General features: G+C 40.2%; 1 long non-coding RNA gene across 1 annotated transcript in view; it reads right to left on the reverse strand.

Moving 5' to 3' along the window:
* LOC136315542 (uncharacterized) overlaps positions 1-18904 on the reverse strand; it is a 21397-nt gene continuing 2493 nt past the window's right edge. Inside the window, exon 2 of the long non-coding RNA XR_010727521.1 lies at positions 1-159. This is a non-coding gene — a long non-coding RNA (uncharacterized lncRNA). The remainder of the gene's footprint in view (positions 160-18904) is intronic.

Here is an 18904-nt window from a genome sequence, read left to right on the forward strand (position 1 = left end):
TAAGATATATCAGTGGATTTTATTGTAACAGAATTTATAGCCCTGGCTGGATAGATTGGTTGATTAGAGCATTGTCTTGAAGTGCAGAGATTGCTGGTTCGGTCCATGGTCGGAAACATACAGGAACAGATGTTCCTTTCTCTCTCCTGCTTTCTCCCTCTAAAAATCAATAAAATAAACAAAAATATTTTTTAAAAAGTTTATAAAAGTTCATTGACATGGTTTCAAATTCCACATGGCTACTAACATTTAAGAAACTAATGTTATTGAGTTTTAGGGTAGTATCTAAGAATATACACAATTCTCTGAAAAGACTGCCAAAATAATCTTCCCTTTTCCAACTACATATCTGTTAAACATCATATTTTCTTTATATACTTATACCAAAATAATATGCAGCAAGAAATTACTTGAAGAAGCCAATTGGGAATCCAGCTTTATTCTATTAAGTTAGACATTCAAGAGATTTTTGAAAATGTAAAGCAATTTCATTCTTTTTTTATTTTTTGTTTGAGATAAAGCAGCTATTTTTTTAAAAAAAAACATTATTCTAAATATGCACATCTTATTTTTTACTAAATGTCAGAGTTCTCGGTCAGAATTGAATATACTTTGAAACAAGTCCTCGGCAAGCAACCTCCAAATTATTCTTGGTAATCTTGCTTGCAGTTATTTTTCAGAAAAATATGTTCACATTTCAGGAGTTTATTAGTGTTCATTTTAATTGAACTAATAAATATTTTTATAAATTCTCAGTTCTAATTTCTAATGTATTAAATATAATAGATATAACCCACATAAACAAAAACTTTTTGTCTCGTCAATAACTTTTAGTAGTCGAAGAGGCCCTGAGACTTTAAAGTTTGAGAATTGCTGATCCATACTGTACTACCTATTATATAATAAAAAATATACATATATCTGTTGTTGTTGTTGTTGTTGTTTTTAAGTGAGAAGAGGAAAGGTAGTGAGACAGTCTCCCACATGCATCCCCACTGGGATCCACCTGGCAGTCCTCATCTGGGGTTGAAGCTCAAACCAACCGAGCCACTGAGAAGAGAGAGAGAAGGGGGAGAGAAGTATATGGTTGCTTGTCATGTATTCCCTGACCAGGGCTTGAACCCAGGACATCTGTGATCTGTGTGCTGGGCTGACACTGTATCCACTGAGCCAACTAGCCAGGGCCTTTTCTTCTTCTTCTTCTTCTTCCTTCTTTCTTCTTTCTTCTTTCTTCTCCTTCTCCTTCTCCTTCTCCTCCTTCTCCTCCTCCTTCTTCTTTTATCTTCTTTCTTCCTCATCTTCTTCTTCTTCCTCTTCCTCTTCCCTCCCCTCCTCCTCCTTCCCCTCCTCCTCCCTCCTCTCCCCCTCCTCCCCCTTCTTCTTCTTCTTCTTCTTCTTCTTTATCCTCCCCTTCTTCTTCTTCCTCCTCCTACTTCTTCTTCCTCTTCTTCTTTTTTTAAAGAAAACAGAAACCAATTATTTTTATGACCTACATGGTGAGAGAAATCTGTAGGACTAACACTTCTCTACATAAATATTCCAATTAATATTGATTTTGGAACCACATTAATCTTTTAAATACCAAATAATAATGATAAAAATCAGCCTGATCAGGGGTGGTGCAATAGATAGAGCATCAATCGAAGATGCTGAGGTCTCAGGTTCGAAACCCTGAAGTTACCAGCTTGAGTGTGGGCTCATCTGGGTTGAACACAAGCTCACCAGCTTGAGTGCAAGAGTGCTTGCTTGACTGGGCTCATCGACATGGTCCCATGGTCTCTGGCTTGAAGCCCATGGTCACTGGCTTGAGCCCAAGGTCGCTGGCTTGAGCAAGGGCTCAGCTGGAGCTTCCCTACTCAAGGCATGTATAAGAAGCAATTGATGAACAACTAAAGTGCCACAACAACAAATAATGCTTCATATCTTTCTCTCTCTGTCTCTCACTTGCATAAAAAAAGAGAAAAGGAAAGAAAGAAAAACGATAAAATCAGAAGAATGAGGGGAACTACAAAATGGAATCTAAATTTTAAAAATAAAATGAAATGTGCATAACCAAGTGGTGGCACAGTGGATAGAGTATCAACCTGGGATGCAGAGGACCCAGGTTAGAAACCCTGAGGTCGCTGGCTTGAGCGCAGGCTCACCAGCTTGAAGATGGGGTCACTGGCTTGAGCATGGGATCATAGACATGACCCCATGGTTGCTGGCTTGAGCCCAAGGTCGCTGGCTTGAGCAAGGGGTAACGGGATCAGCTGAAGCTTCCTGGTCAAGGCACATATAAGAAAGTAATCAATGAACAACTAAGGTGCCACAACAAAGAATTGATTCTTCTCATCTCTCTCCTTTCCTGTCTGTCTGTCCCTATCTGTTCCTTTCTCTATCTCTCTCACTATAAATAAATAAATAAATAAATAAACAAATAAACTAAAATGTATTTTAAAAGAATCAGTGACATTGAAAGGAGTAGAAGAAGAACTAATGCAAATAACTTTTAAACATAATATTTTGACCTTATACCCTCAGACTAAATATATATACATATATATATGAATAATAAATTATAATACTAGGTCTGTTCTTTGCAGAGACATGTCTGGTATATTCTAAGATTGAACAAGTAATAATTATCTTGAGAGTAAAGAGAAACAGGTTTCTCACTGTCAGAGAAGAGAATTACAACTATGACTATGGGAAAATTCAAACAAGTTCTGTGGTGTTGGATTGAAATGTATAAGTCCAATGCAGGGGTCTCAAACTCGCGGCCCGCCGAACAATTTTGTGCGGCCCGCAGACTAATCCACGAAGTTCAAAATATTTTGGATAAAATTAAGTAAGCCTAGGGGCCTACTTGTATTTTTCATTTCTCTAGCATCCTAGCTAGATATTAGCTTAGTTAACAGCAGTTGTGATGCGAACTAGTTTCTGGTCGTTTTGTGACACTGAGTAAACTGCATGTACGATTGTACTTGTTGTACTGATTTTTTTTTTGTTTTCAACTGCAGTGAGAAAAGTGTTGCATAACAATTGCCTTTTGTAGACCTAGTGCCGCCCGCCGAACGGCTGTGATCTTGCTCTGCGGCCCACATGCTGAGTTGAGTTTGAGACCCCTGGTCTAATGCGTACTTTTCAATATATGAATCCAGAGAGTGTGAGTGTGTGTAGATCCTATCTCTGTACACTTAGAAGACCTAGAAGGAATGACATTCCAGTAGTAATAAGCTCTATGTATGTAGAGCCTATGTCTTCATTTCCAAATACCATTCTCTACTGAAAATAACTAGGGCTTTTGGAGAAATGATTGGTTCCAGGGCTGGGGTAGGGAAAATCATTAATTTGCCTGGAACATTTTGTCATTCCAGAAAATAAAAAAATCCTCAAAGAATGATGGAGTCAAGTTAAAAGGGTAAGGGGGTCAGTTTGAGGAGCTCCCATTGGTCAAATGTGAGATAATCTGAGCACCTACATAAAGAATAATAGTAATTAGTTATAATCCACTGAATAAAAGGACTCCACCTATCCATAGAGAAAGAAATAAACATGTAAATGGGGAAACAGAAGCTTTTCTGCATAGTAGAATGCCAACAAATAAATATAAAATAAATGATGTGTGTTAGAAATCACCAATTGACAAATATGATGGCAATATTTGGTTCAAACTCAAATCATAATGAATTAGACACCATCTTAACAAGTAATTAAAGTTAACATTACCCAGTAAGGCAGTGATTTTCAACTGCTCTGAAGCAAGAATTTTTAAAACACGCAATACTTGACTATTTAGTCAAGGGCACTGACCCCTTTTCCCTTAAGTATCAAATTAAAAAATGACAACAGCCAACACAACAATAGCCATCTGGTGCGAATGTCGTCTCTGGAACCATAAATATACAGGTCATATAATTGAGTTGCATCTTCTTGGTCACATTGCATAATAATAATATTGCATCTGATTGATTAATTCTTGGTACCGATGTCCTTGTATACAAGTATAGGCACCTGAGTTTTTTAGAAAGTCATGTTGGAGCAAAAAGGACAGGTAATTACTGTTAATATTATTTTTTTGTAAATTAATCAAAATTATACCTTTTTGTCAGATGGGCAAAAATATATTTTTGTGTGCCACAGAATTTTAGTAATCAGTTCATGTGTGCCATGAAATGAAAAAGGTTGAAAATCGCTACATAAGGGGATAAGTCAATATGAAATTATCTGCTACCTAATATGATGCACTGAGGACATAATATCACAATTGTGATACAGCTATCAAAAATACACAGCCTCTCGACCCTGGCAGGTTGGCTCAGCGGTAGAGCGTCACCCGGCATGTGGAAGTCACAGGTTCGATTCCTGGTCAGGTCACGTAGGAGAAGTGCCCGTCTGCTTCTCCACCCTTCTCCCTCTCCTTCCTCTCTGTCTTTCTCTTCCCCTCCTGCAGCCAGGGCTCCACTGGAACAAAGTTGGCCAAGGCACTGAGGATGGCTCCATGTCCAATGGCTCCATGGCTTCCGCCTCAGGCGCTAGAATGGCTCCGGCTGCAATGGAGAATCATCCCAGATGGGCAGAACATTGTCCCCTCGTGGACATGCCAGGTGGATTCCAGTTGGGCTCATGTGGGAGTCTGTGTGACTGCCTCCTGGCTTCTAACTTTGGAAAAATTAAAAAAAATACACAGCCTCAATCTAACTTTGTGGAAACATGAGACAATGCCAAAGTGAGGGTCATTCTGTAAAATAACAGGATCTTACTCTTAAAAAATGCCAAGGTCATGAATGACAAAGACAGACTGTTCCAGCTTAAAGGAGGTTAAATAGATAGGCTAACTAACATCACATGTGATCCTAGATTGCCTCTTGGTCTAGAAGTTTTTCCTTTCATCTGAAGGACATTATCTGACAACTATTATGCAAATTATGAAGCTGGTCCATATATTGAGTAATAGCGTTATATCAATGTTAGTTTCCTAATTTTGATAATTGTATTATGTAAGAGGATGTATGTCCTTGTTCTTACAAAATACACACTGAAATGAAACATTTGGGGCTCAAGGAGTAACATATCTGCAACTATTCTCAAATGATTCAGAAAAAAAGACATATATGTGGAAAATGAATATGTATATGTTGTGTGTGTGTGTGTGTGTGTGTGTGTGTGTGTGTGTGTATAATGAACCAAATCTGGGGGACTTGGGTGGTGAAGAGTATATGGGAGTTCTTGTACTATTTTGACTACTTTTTCTGTAAGGCTGAAATTATATTAAAATTAAAAATTACAGCCTGACCTGTGGTGGCACAGTGGATAAAGCGTTGGCCTGGAATGCTGAGTTTGCCGGTTCAAAACCCTGGGCTTGCCTGGTCAAGGCACATATGGGAGCTGAAGCTTCCTGCTCCTCCCCCCTTCTTTCTCTCTCTCTCTCTCTCTCTCTCTCTCCTCTAAAATGAATAAATTAAAAAAAAAAAATTTTTAAATCAAATGCTTTTTAAAAAAAATTAAAAATTACAAAATAAATGAGGAAATAAAGAAATTCTCACATGTGCAATAACATGGATCAACCTTGGAGACATAAGTGAAATAAGCCAGACTTAAAAGGACAAACAGGGTATGATTCAACTTATATGAGGGACCTAGAAATGTCAAGTTCTTACAAACAGAAAGTAGAATAGAGGTTGCCAGGAACTGGGTGGGGGGGGGAGGAATGGGGAGTTATTGTTTAATGGGTGCAGAATTTCAGCATGGCATGATGAAAAAACTTCTGGAGCTGGTGGTAGTTGGTGGTTGCACAACAATATGAATGTACTCAATGCTACTGCATTGTACACTTAAAAATAATCAAAATGGGCCCCTGCCAGTTAGCTCAGTTGGTGAGAGTATCATCCATGAAATACCAGAGTCGCAGGTTCAATCCTCGGTGGAGGCACATACGGAAGCAACTAACAAATGCACAACTAAGTGGAACAACAAATGAATGCTCTTTTCTGTCTTTCTGCCTCTTTAAAATCAATCAATAAAAAATGTTCAACTTAAAAGAAATAATAATAATAATGGTATCCCTTGCGCCCACCAGGGGCGATGCTCTGCCCACCAGAGGGCGATGCTCTGCCCCTCCGGGGCATCGCTCTGCCGAGACCAGAGCCACTCTAGCGCCTGGGGCAGAGGCCAAGGAGCCATCCCCAGCGCCCGGGCCATCTTTGCTCCAATGGAGCCTTGGCTGCGGGAGGGGAAGAGAGAGACAGAGTGGAAGGAGGGGGGGGGGGGATGGAGAAGCAAATGGGCGCTTCTCCTATGTGCCCTGGCCGGGAATCGAGCCCGGGTCCCCGGCACGCCAGGCCGACGCTCTACTGCTGAGCCAACCGGCCAGGGCTAATAATGGTATTCTTTACACATATATATTTTGCCACACATACAAAAAGAGTGAGGGTTGACAGCCCAGATTTATACTTTAATATCAACCCTACTTCCCCCAAACTGATAACAATTACAGTTTCATTATACAACATTTAAGGAACAACTTCCTTCCCCACCAGAGATCCTGTAACATCTTGCCAATCAAAGTGAGAAACAACCTATTTTAATAATAGTGATAAACTGTCTCCACAGGTAATTTTAATCATTACAGTAATTGGACAAAAGCCTGTTTGCAGGGAAATACTTCCCAAGGATGCTGGTGACACTGAGGAATGAAGCATTTTGCAAGCCTTTCCCTTTTGTACCCCGTGACTGTTACAGTATGAACAAAAGAAATAAAATAAAGCAAAGGGAAATAGCTGATTTATGCAGTCTAAGTTCTGGCACCAGCCTGACCTGAAGTAGGTTCATGTTCTCATCTAGATGACTCGTTATTTTTTTTACAGTATAAACAATGGTAAAAGTGTTTTCTATACTTTCAGTGTTTGTGGTGATTGCCTGTACAGTGTCAAATATCAAGGCACAGTAAATCTTGTCTTATTTTTAGATATGTAAAGTATCAAGTAAAAGCTCACTTCCATTTTCATAGCCACAGTGAAATTTCAGGTCTTAAATTTTTTAAAACCCTATTAACCAGACTCTGCCTCTAATTCATTCTGGAGAAAACTGCAAACTTCATCTTCTTCAAGTATTGTCAAGTTGTTATTGTTTCCTACATAATAAGGCCCTGACCCCACCTCTGTCTAGTAATTTGACCTTTATATAACTTGTGAGGTTTGCCTCCTATGACTCTTTCTTTCTGTACCTGTCTAATTAGACCACCAAGCCTTTGAATAAATCCCCAAAAAGTGTAATTGAGATCAAAGACTGCACTCAAAACTTTAGAGCTACTTTGTTGAGTAGCTCTCACCAGCTTTAAACAAAAGACCTCCTTTTCCCCAAATTCTTGTCAACTCGACTTCCTTCAGATTTTGAAATTCACTGAACTACATGTCTCTCTTCCTCTTCTGAACTCTTACTTTGCTTATTTATTTTATTTTCACACAAACCAGCTTACAATTTTGCATATAGTACTCATTCAAGAATATTTGCCAATATCTGTCAGGTGAATAATGTCACTATTCTAGTTCATGTGTAGAACCTGTAATTGTACAGCTTTTTCTTTTATAACACATTGCTTTTTACAATGATAAAAGTAAAAGAATCCGAGCTCATTGCAGAAAACTTGTAAAAGAGTGAGGAGCCATAATCCACCCACTCAGGTATGGGCATTATTTACATTTAGGACAACAAATAGGCAATCTTGATGCAGCAGATGAAGCTGAATCCTAGAAGTACACGATTTTGTTTTGTTTTGTTTTGTTTCTTTGGACATACAAATAATGTCTGGAGTAAATGTAGGTTACAGGGTGGGTATAGAGGCCCTCAGGTAAAAAGAAAATACAACTTCAATTTCATTAACCTGAAAGAAAGAGTACAAACTCTTTCCACATGTCTCCAAAACTTTTCAGCTTTTTTTTTTTTTTCATTTTTCTGAAGCTGGAAACAGGGAGAGACAGTCAGACAGACTCCCGCATGCGCCCGACCGGGATCCACCCGGCACGCCCACCAGGGGCCACGCTCTGCCCACCAGGGGGCGATGCTCTGCCCATCCTGGGCGTCGCCATGTTGCGACCAGAGCCACTCTAGCGCCTGAGGCAGAGGCCACAGAGCCATCCCCAGCGCCCGGGCCATCCTTGCTCTAATGGAGCCTTGGCTGTGGGACGGGAAGAGAGAGACAGAGAGGAAAGCGAGAGGAAAGCGCGGCGGAGGGGTGGAGAAGCAAATGGGCGCTTCTCCTGTGTGCCCTGGCCGGGAATCGAACCCGCGTCCTCCGCACGCTAGGCCGACGCTCTACCGCTGAGCCAACCGGCCAGGGCTACTTTTCAGCTTTATTTCTCAAGAACAATCAATAACTGGGACTGACTACTCTGTGTGAGTAGGAATGGCCAGGATAGAGGTGAGGCATTCTAATCCTATAGTTAAATCAATGAAGAAGGAATATAAATTTCCTATTCCAGTATTTTGTGTTATTGTTTTCTAGCTTAGACCACCTATTAGAAGATAAGGATTCCTTACCAGTAACTTAGTTAAGTCTTCTTTACACAACTTGAAGATGAGGAAACAAAATTAATTTTTTTTCCTGGACGAAGTTTATTTTGCATTTTTTATACAGAAATGGTTTCATTACAGTTTTCAAAATGTATTTTAGAGGGGAGTGAGGTAGAACTAGGAAGAACAGTGTATGTTTAAGTTATTTTAATTTTCTTAAAATATTTTATTTATTCACTTTAGAGGGAGAGAGGAAGAATAAAAGAGAGAGAGAAGGGGGGAAGAGCAGGAAGCATCAACTCCCATATGTGCCTTGACCAGGCAAGCCCAGGATTTTAAACCAATGACCTCAGCATTCCAGGTCGATGCTTTATCTACCACAGGTCAGGCTGTTTATGCTACTTTAGAGAGGAACCATTTTTTAAACAACACTGTTAGTATGAAAAAGCATGGAAGTTATTTCGTGAATTGGATTTCAAAGTTACACTAAAGGCCTTGTATTTCAGACTGGGGACATCTCAAGAATTCTTCGAGCTCAACAAAATGATGACACAGGCAAAAACACTGTGGCTACAGAATCATTAGTGTTTTTGGAAAATCTACTTTTTGATCAGACAAATAAGAAGTGACAAATGACTAATCAAGTAGAAGTTTGTGTCGACTTTTACTATATTCTATCCCATAAAGAAGTTGGTAGGATGAACATATTAATAAAATATTAATGCTAATATTCTGTCTAATAAAGACAAAAGCAAAGTGAACCTAATTCAAGAACTCTAGACTCCATTTTTCAAACAATTGTTTTGTTTAGGTTTTTAAACTAAATGGAATTTTTATAAAGTACAAAATCTTTAGGACAAATCACAGATTTGTGATTTTCAATAAGGGATAATGTATCCAAGAATTACAAAGAGAGAGAGACGAAGGGGGAGGAGGGGGAAGGGGAGGGCAGTTGTGGGGGAGAGGGATGGAGAGGAAGGGGGAAAGAAGAAGGGAGGAGGGGAAGAGGAGAAGGAGGCGAAGAAGGAGGGAGGGAGGAAGGGAAGGAAGGAAGGAAGGAAGGGAAGGAAGGAAGGAAGGAAGGAAGGAAGGAAGGAAGGAAGGAAGGAAGGAAGGAAGGAAGGAAGGAAGGAAGGAAGGAAGGAAGAGGGAGGGAGGGAGAGAGAGGAGAGAGGGAGAAAGGAAGGAAGGAAGAAGAGAGGGAGGAAGGGAGGGAGAGAGGAAAGAAATAAAAGGGAGAGAAGAGGAGGAAGGGAAAGCATTCAGATGAGCTTATCTGACAATTCTACTTTTTCAAACCTAATGGTCAGAATATTATGTTTTAAAACTTTGTAGTAAGGCTTGTTTGTGTTTTTATTACCATCTGGCAGTTCTGGCTGAAAACAGCTCCTTATTGAATGTATCAGATCTTTCAAAACTTTATTCTTTCATCTCATTTCTGTTTCACTCATATAAGAAGAAAATAATTGGCTTTATAGTGTTTTGTAGCCATTAATATTTTAAAGTATTCTTTTTATAGTTAGTAAAGTAAAACAATATTTCTGGAGACCTCAAAGTGAGATATTGATTTGGTGAACATATTTCCTAAACCAAAAAATTCAAGGCAAAATAGTCTGATAAGCTCAAGTAGGAGAAAATGGAAATAAGTATTTGAGGGTAGGCTGTCCAAAAGAGAAAATTTACCTCAATTATTAGTCTAAAAGTGGCTAGTAGAAGTAATAGCCTTAAAGTGCCTTCTAAAGATAAAATGTAATTGTTCTCTCTGGCATGAAGAAAATGTTTAACCACAGGAACAGAAATAGATAGAAAGGAAACCGACAGGGCACAATTCTGGGACTTCTTAGTCCCATCAGTAAACAAATCATTTATACTAGGGAGTAAGGAGTTACTACTGACTAGGCAAGCTGAAGCTGGGTGATTAGTATATGGGGATTCATTATACTGGAATCTCCACTATTAGGTATATTTAAATTATTCCATAATAAAAAAAAGGTGAAAAAGCAAAACACAGGCATTCTGGGCACGACAAAGCCCTTATATCTGAGGTCACCTGGCCATTTTTAAGGCTTTTTAAAAGTAAAATTGATTTAGAACTAGTAAACATGTATGTGAGTTGTTGCCAATCACAAACAACAGGGTAGAGAAAGATCTGGACTGATGAAGATCTCTATTTTGCCCCTGACAAGGAGTCCTGATCATCCACTCTGTCAATGCATTGCTGAGGAAAGCTTCCAAAATGGGTGGGAAAAATAAAGTGTATCTAAGTTTTAAAAATAAAGTACATCCAACTAGCTTGGAAGTAAGTATGCTTTCCTCCCTTTTAAGGTAATACGGAAGAACTGTTTTGGCTTTTGCATGAGATCCTGTGGAGGCCTGATGAAAACACTGGGAGATAACAGATTGTTCCTTTTTAAAAATATACCCATAGAAGAGAAAGCCTTTACTTAAATGTTCCATGCCTTTCAAGGGATATGCTGACTCCATCCATATATTGGTAGCATTTATTAATTCATTTTGGGGAAAAAGCATCTTGTCCTATTATTATATGTTGTAATGCTTGGGCAAATTTTCTGTAAAAATTACCTGCATCAGAATTAACCTTTCCAATTTTGCAGATTTGGTCATCTAATTCAACGATGTAAACGGTTTGACAGGCTTTGTTATTATTTCTTGTAAAAGACAATGAATAATGAGCTCCCAGGGTGTCATTAGGGATTATTCACACTTGCTAATGATAAACTACCCATGGCTCCTAAACTGCAGAGCCAGTTTTAAAGGCCCCAAATACAACTTCGTCCTATTTTAGATCCCAGCTAAGAGGAGGGGGTATATAGGATTTACAAACATACCCCCTAACTCAAACCAGACCAAAGCTTAAATGTACGATAATTGGGGATTGGTATATAAATTACATCCATAGTTACAATCGACTATATTTAGTTATTAAAAATGACAGTAGACCTGCTTTGCAAGAAATGTTAGGTTTTTTTAGAGAGAGGAAAATAAGATAAGCCAGAAACTCAGATCGACATAAAGAAAGGAAGAGCACAGAAGAAATAAGCAAAGGTAAAATAAAATGATGGTGTAGCCTGACCAGGCGGTGGCGCAGTGGATAGAGCGTCGGACTGGGATGCAGAAGACCCAGGTTCAAGACCCTGAGGTCGCCAGCTTGAGCGTGGGCTCATCTGGTTTGAGCAAAGCTCACCAGCTTGGACTCAAGGTCACTGGCTCGAGCAAGGGGTTACTCAGTCTGCTGAAGGCCCGTGGTCAAGGCACGTATGAGAAAGCAATCAATGAACAACTAAAGTGTCGCAATGAAAAACTGATGATTGACGCTTCTCATCTCTCTCCATTTCTGTCTGTCTGTCCCTATCTATCCCTCTCTCTGACTCTCTCTGTCTCTGTCTCTGTGTAAAAAAAAAAAGATGGTGTAGGCCCGTTGCACCAGCCTATACTTGGGCACTTGCTTTCTCCAACTTCACCTCACCTCCCTCTCTCTCTCTCTCTATCTCTTATTTCAGGCTTGTACAAAAAAGTAGAAGATGAAAAAATCAGCTTTTTTATTATACATCCCAATCCCTTCCTTCTTCTCTTCCTCCAAAGATAGCTGTTAATATATATTAACTTGAATGTCATTCTAAAAAAACATAAGCATAAAAGTTTTAAACACGAGATAATACTGTAGTATTCTGTACCTTGCTTTAAAAAAAACCTTAATCACCATATATCATCATTAATCTTTCCACATCAGTTCAATCCAATTTACTTTATTGTAATAACTTTTTTAATGCTTAATTTTTTAAAATTTATTTAGTGATTTAAGAGAGAGAAACATCAATTTGTTGTTCCACTTATTTCTGCCTTCATTGCTTGATTCCTGTAAGTGCCCTGACCCGGGATAGAACCTGCAACCTTGGTGTATGGGGACAATGCTCTGAGTTACCCAGCCAAGGCTGTAATAAATGTTTTTATGGTATTTTAAAAAGGTATTTTTGTTTGTTTGATTTCTTTTTTGGTGAACTGTCTATCTACTTTGGCCAACTTTTTAGAAACAGAATTCTTCTTTTCTATAATTTTTATGAGCTCTTCACATATTAGGTAAATTTGTCTGATGATGGCTGACATGTGCTGCAAATACTCTTTCCCAGTTTCTTTGCTTTTAAATTTTTTATGGAATTTTTTCTCAAACATGTGCCTTGACTGGGCAAGCCCAGGGTTTTGAACCTGCAATCTCAGTGTTCTGGGTCGATACTCTGTCCACTGGGCCACCACAGGTCACACTGAAACATCCTGTATCTCCCCATGTATAAGACGCACCTTTTCCTGAAAAATTTGGGGTCTAAAAACTGGGTGCTTCTTATACAGTGGTTGCGGCATTTCAATGCCATAGATGGAACTGAGGACGAGGTAATATATGAAGACAGTGATTCGTTATCAGACACAGATGAGGACAAGCTAATGGATGGGAATTTTGACAGTAATGAGAAGTTGTGTGAATTTTATGATGAATAAAACTTGAGTTCAATAACTTTATGTAAAACTTTTTTATTTCAAATTTCAGGCCTCAAAACTAAGATGAATCTTATACATGTGAGCATCTTATACATGGGGAAATATACGGAGTAGATTTTTTTAAAAAGCTTATAAAGTTATATTTTTTATTATTTCTCAATTTTGTGTCCTGATTAGAAAAGTCTTCACCATTCGAAGATCGTATTGATGCCTACACTACTGACCTTTGGGAAAGGGTACTTTTGTGTGTGGTAGAGTGTGTAGCAGCATCCCTGGCCTCAATCCACTAGATGCCAGTAGCTTTTCCTCCTCTAGTTGTGATGATCAAATGTCTCCAAACAATGACAAATTGCCACCACCCCCGCCAATCTGGAGAATCACTGCTCTGGAACATATTTGGTGTATATTACTTTAATAGTCCAATCTTTAAATCAATGAATTTTATTTTTGTTATTCTCAACTAAAAGTAGCCAATTGTCCCAATTCAATTTATCCCTGATCTAAAAAACCACCTTTGTCAAAATTGAAATTTCTCTATTATGCCTCATTGTTCTGTTTCCTCTTTATTTCTTCTCAATATAAAATTTTTACATTTTAATAATTATCAACTTCAAAACACACCTTAATATTTGGAAAGGCTTCTCTTGTCTTCTTCCATTCCCACTTTCACTTTTAGAATTTCCCTGAGATCTTTACTTTTTATAAACTGCAACAATTAAAAACAATTTTGTTGGTATTTTAATGGAAATTGCTTTGAATTTAAAGACTAACTTGGGGAAAATGAACATCTTTCTGCTTTTACTATTGAATCTTGCTAGAAACAATAGTATACTTTTTATTTTACTCAAGTCTTCCTTCATGTCCCTCAGTAGAATTTTAAAGTTTTCTTCATAAAACTTGCAAGTACTTCTTGTTAATTTTCTTCCTATGGACTTCATTTTATTGCTCTTATAAATGCATCCTCTACAGCTTTGGGAAGATAAATGGAAACATGTGACTGGATTAACTACTTTCATGGAAATAGGAGAAAGGGAGTAAGCTAAAATCTGGTATAGTATTCTTGAAGTCTTATTTTAGTGGCAGTCAAAGGAAAATAAACAAGCTAATAGTCAAATAATCAAAATAATCGAAAGTGTGATGTTATTGAAGAAATAAAGAACCCTTTATTGGAGTATATCTGTGGTTCTCAGCCAGAGGTGATCCTCCCCCACCCACCCCAACCCCCACCACGGCCTATTTCAGCCCTTCTGGAGGACATCTGGCAATGTCCAGAGATGTGTTTTGTTTGTCACAACTTGGGGGATGGGTGTTACGGAAAAGTATTGGTTAGTGGCCCAGGAATGCTGCTAAACATCCTGCAGTACACAACAAAGAACTGTCCAGCCCCAAACACTAATAGGGAGGTGGTTGAGAAATGCTGAGGGAGATGGTAGAAGGGGGGATGCCTAAATTTGGGTCAGGATATAAGAAACTCATCTAAGAAAATGTGACATTTAGGCCAAATTTTGACTGGTGAGAAAGAGCCAGACATGCAGCAAGTGGTATCAGACCATCCCAGGCTGAGGGAACTTAAAAACAACCCATGATAATACCAATAAAAAAAACACCCTTGCATTTGTGTGTAGTATACACATATGCATTTGGATAGTGAAGGGAGGAATTAAGAGGTCTTTTGTATTTCAATTTGTGTATCTGTTTCTTGCTTGACTCTTTGAGAACAGCCTTTTATATTTTCTTTTTCTTTTTTTGCAGTTAAAAAAAGGAGAAAAGAAAAAAAAGCACAAAAAGCTGGCAGGTTGGAAGAGAGCCTTTTGTAAAACTACTGGTAAATTTCAGAAGCAATTTTCCAAGAACCCTCACCCATTCAGGAGGCCCTTGTACCATCATCTGTGCTTACTATCTACCCTATAGACCAGTGGTCCCAACCCCCGGGCCACATACCAGTACCGGTCCATGGGCCATTTGGTACTGGTCCGCATAGAAAGAATAAATAACTTACATTTTTTCCATTTTATTTATATTTAAGTCTAAATGATGTTTTATTTTTTAAAAATGGGCTCTGGCCGGTTGGCTCAGTGGTAGAGTGTTGGCCTGGCGTGGAGTCCCTGGTTCGATTCCCGGCCAGGGCACACAGAAGCGCCCATCTGCTTCTCCACCCCTTCCCCTCTCCTTCTTCTCTGTCTCTCTCTTTCCCTCCTGCAGCCAAGGCTCCATTGGAGCAAAGTTGGCCTGGGCACTGAGGATGGCTCCATGGCCTCTGCCTGAGGCGCTAGAATGGCTCTGGTTGCAACAGAGCAATGCCCAAATGGGCAGAGCAACGCCCCCTGGTGGGCATGCCGGGTGGATCCCGGTCGGGCGCATGGGGGAGTCTGTCTGACTGCCTCCCCGTTTCCAACTTCGGAAAAAAAAAAAAAGATCAGATTCCCTCTGTTACATCCGTCTAAGACTCAATCTTGATGCTTGTCTCAGTCACGTGATACATTTATCCGTCCCACCCTACAGGCCGGTCCGTGAAAATATTTTCTGACATTAAACCAGTCCATGGCCCAAAAAAGGTTGAGGACCACTGCTATATACTGTCTTTCATTTCCATTGGATCTTCCAACAACAAATGACAGAGAACCTGGTTTAAACCCAGATAATTTATGCCCAATACGTGGTTTTATACCTTCTGACTTTGTTATGTTTTGGATGTGTTAAGTTATCTTGACTTTAGGCCCTGGCCGGTTGGTTGGCTCAGCGGTAGAGTGTCGGCTGGACGTGTGGAAGTCTCGGGTTCGACTCCCAGTCAGGGCACATAGGAGAAGCGCCCATCTGCTTCTCCACCCTTCTCCCTCTCCTTCCTCTCTATCTCTCTTTTCCTCTCCCACAGCCTAAGGCTCCACTGGAGCAAAGTTGGGCTGAGTGCTGAGGATAGTTCCATGGCCTTCGCCTCAGGGTTAGAATGGTTTTGCCTGCAAGGAAGCAACACCCCAGATAGGCCCAGCATCGCTCCCTGGTGGGCATGCCAGGTGGATCCTGGTCTGGTGCATGCAGGAGTTTGACTGCCTCCCCGCTTCTAAATTCGGAAAAATACAAAAAAAAAAAATTTTTTTCTTGACTTAAGGAAAAAATAATAACCTACTTTACTATACTATTCAATAACATCACTTAAGTGTTTCATAAACTGTAAAGCACATTTCAGCTATATGATGAGGCCAAAAGAGGGTAAAGGCCATGCTCAACAAATTACTCTGTCCCCTTGTGTCCAAAACTCTAGCAAAGAAAAATGAGAGGGTTACAGAGGAAAAGAGATGGGAAGGGAAGTGCAGCCTAGGAGAAAAGTGATTACAAACTAAAGTAGTAGCACAAGTGACATTATTCTTGTAATTGAGAGTTTGAAATAATCCTGATGGAGTCTGTAAAAATTGCAAGATGGTTGTAGCCCAGGCCCAGACTCAGACAATGGTCAACTTTTTTTAAAGCAGCCCCTGCCGTCCACCTAAGATGTGAAGAGATGATTATAGAATCTTGTGCATTGTTTAGAACCCAGGAGTCACACATATTTTTTTTAAATATCTATACCCTAGATCAGGGGTCTCGAACTCGCGGCCCACGGGCCGCATGCGGCCCACCGAACAATTTTGTGCGGCCCGCAGACTAATCCACGAAGTTCAAAATATTTTGGATAAAATTAAGTAAGCCTAGGGGCCTACTTGTATTTTTCATTTCTCTAGCATCCTAGCTAGATATTAGCTTAGTTAACAGCAGTTGTGATGCGAACTACAGTTTCTGGTCGTTTTGTGACACTGAGTAAACTGCATGTACGATCGTGCTTGTTGTACTGATTTTTTTTTTGTTTTCAACTGCAGTGAGAAAAGTGTTGCGTAACAGTTGCCTTTTGTACACCTAGTGCGGCCGGCTGTGATCTTGCTCTGCAGCCCACATGCTGAGTTGAGTTTGAGACCCCTGCCCTAGATACTAGAAGCAAAGGGATCCAGTGACTTAGTGAGTCATCATTCCTCCACCTAAGACAGAGCCAGATAGAATTCATGCTTAATGGTTGTTGAATAGATAAATGAAATACATTCTCCAAACACTTCATGGACCTGGCATCAAAATAACTAGAAGTACTGATACATTTTTCTGGCTTATGTGCCTTTGAAGGGTTCACAGGCTGTGAAAAGTAACTTAACTTGCTTTTCTGGGCCTTGAGACAGCTTGAGAAGACACCTAATGGAACTGTGTATGTGCCTGGAGGGAAAAAACGTTTATCAGTAGCCTTCTAGAGCACCAAGCATCATCTCAATTTTGCTCACACAATTTTCCAATTAATTAATAATGTTCATGAACCCAACAAATAATATGTAGCGAATGTGCATCCATATAATTTTTTTAAATTCAAAAACATTTTTTTTAACACTGGAAAGAATCTTAAGTAATTGGTTCAGTTTTACAGAGAGGCCCTGCCTGGGACACTAAGGAATTGACAGAGCTACTACTAAAATTTACTTTTCCACCTGGGAAAAGCTAATAAAAAATATCCTAAGCCAACAGCTGGGTTTTCTTGCCTGTGTTATGCAGACTACAGACACTTCTCAGAACGCACCAACAAAGCTCCAAACAAGTTTCAGAAGGAACCCTGGGAATGCAGGACCTCTACCTAGGAAGGCATCACACAGAAAGGTGCCCGTGTTCCTCTTTGGAACATCTCGCCAGCTGTAGTAACTGTTTCCTTATGATTCGCTCCAGCACAAGGTGAGCATTGGCCGATCAAGCCGGACCTCCAGCAAGAGAATATAAAGTTCGACTTTTTCCTTTTAGCAATTTGAAAGAGGCTTTTAATTTTGTGTGCCCCTCCCCTTTTCCCTTTAAAGTTTGTTTCCTAGCTATAAACTCGCTTCAACTCTCGGTTTCCATCTCAGTTGCCTGAGAATGGCAGTAATTAGCCCAGTTCACTTCGACGAAGAAAAAGATACCTTTGTGTACATAATGAGAGCCACCACGTGGCCATGGATAACCACGCGGAAGGAGGAAACACTTTTGTCACGAGCTGCTGAAAGCGGACAGAAGGAAAATTAGCCGACCCCAGAGGCTTCGAAAGCGGCAGAGGCAGCGAAAGCCACTTTCGAAGTTAGCAAACAAAGCGTCTCCCCAGTAACCGCCGGGTCCCAGACTAGCCTCCTGCCACTCAAACCACGAAGTACTGGCGTGGCTTGCCCCAGGCTCCTCCTCCCTACGGCTCTTCTCCCTCCTTTCTCCTTTCCCAACGGATGTGAGCCACCAATCCCAGCAACAAACAAGCCTTTAAATGCTAGAACTGAGCGGCTCTCTAACGGGCGGCCCCGCCCCACATCTGTCCCGCACTCGGGCGCCGCAGCTGATTCATCTCCAGCCAGGTCCGGGAAAGGAAGTGCGCTCCAGCAAGTTGCAGGGTAGCTTCCAGGCTGTTGGTTTACCCAGGACTCAGTTTCCCTGCTTTGTCATTTTAGATGTGTGTTCTCTTAGATGCCGAGAAGCCGGCAAACCACAGAAGTTAAAAAAAAAGTAAGGTTGCTGCCTTCTTAGAGTGACGCTTTTTTCTTTGTTTACTAATTTTAAGTCCTGTAATTGGAAAAACCTCCCAAGCTTTGTAAACTCTGGCTTTAATTCACTCTCCCGGCGGGGGTTCCTTTTTTGGGAGGGTGAGTGGGTGGGAGGCTGGCTTTAATTTCCAGTGTAATCCTAAAACAGGCTCCAAAGTTTATAGTTAGTCATCGTTTGGCTGACTTAGTCCTCGGGTTTAACCTTCTTTCCATGGAGCTACTCCTGCCGGGTTCTCCATTGACGTTACAAAACAAAAGCAGCACAGAGCCGAAACTGGAGGCCCAATTCAGGCGCTGACGTCTCTCATTTATTTACGTTTTGGGGTTTTTTTTCT

This window comes from Saccopteryx bilineata, chromosome 11 (assembly GCF_036850765.1).
Source record: "Saccopteryx bilineata isolate mSacBil1 chromosome 11, mSacBil1_pri_phased_curated, whole genome shotgun sequence".
Lineage (NCBI taxonomy): Eukaryota > Metazoa > Chordata > Mammalia > Chiroptera > Emballonuridae > Saccopteryx > Saccopteryx bilineata.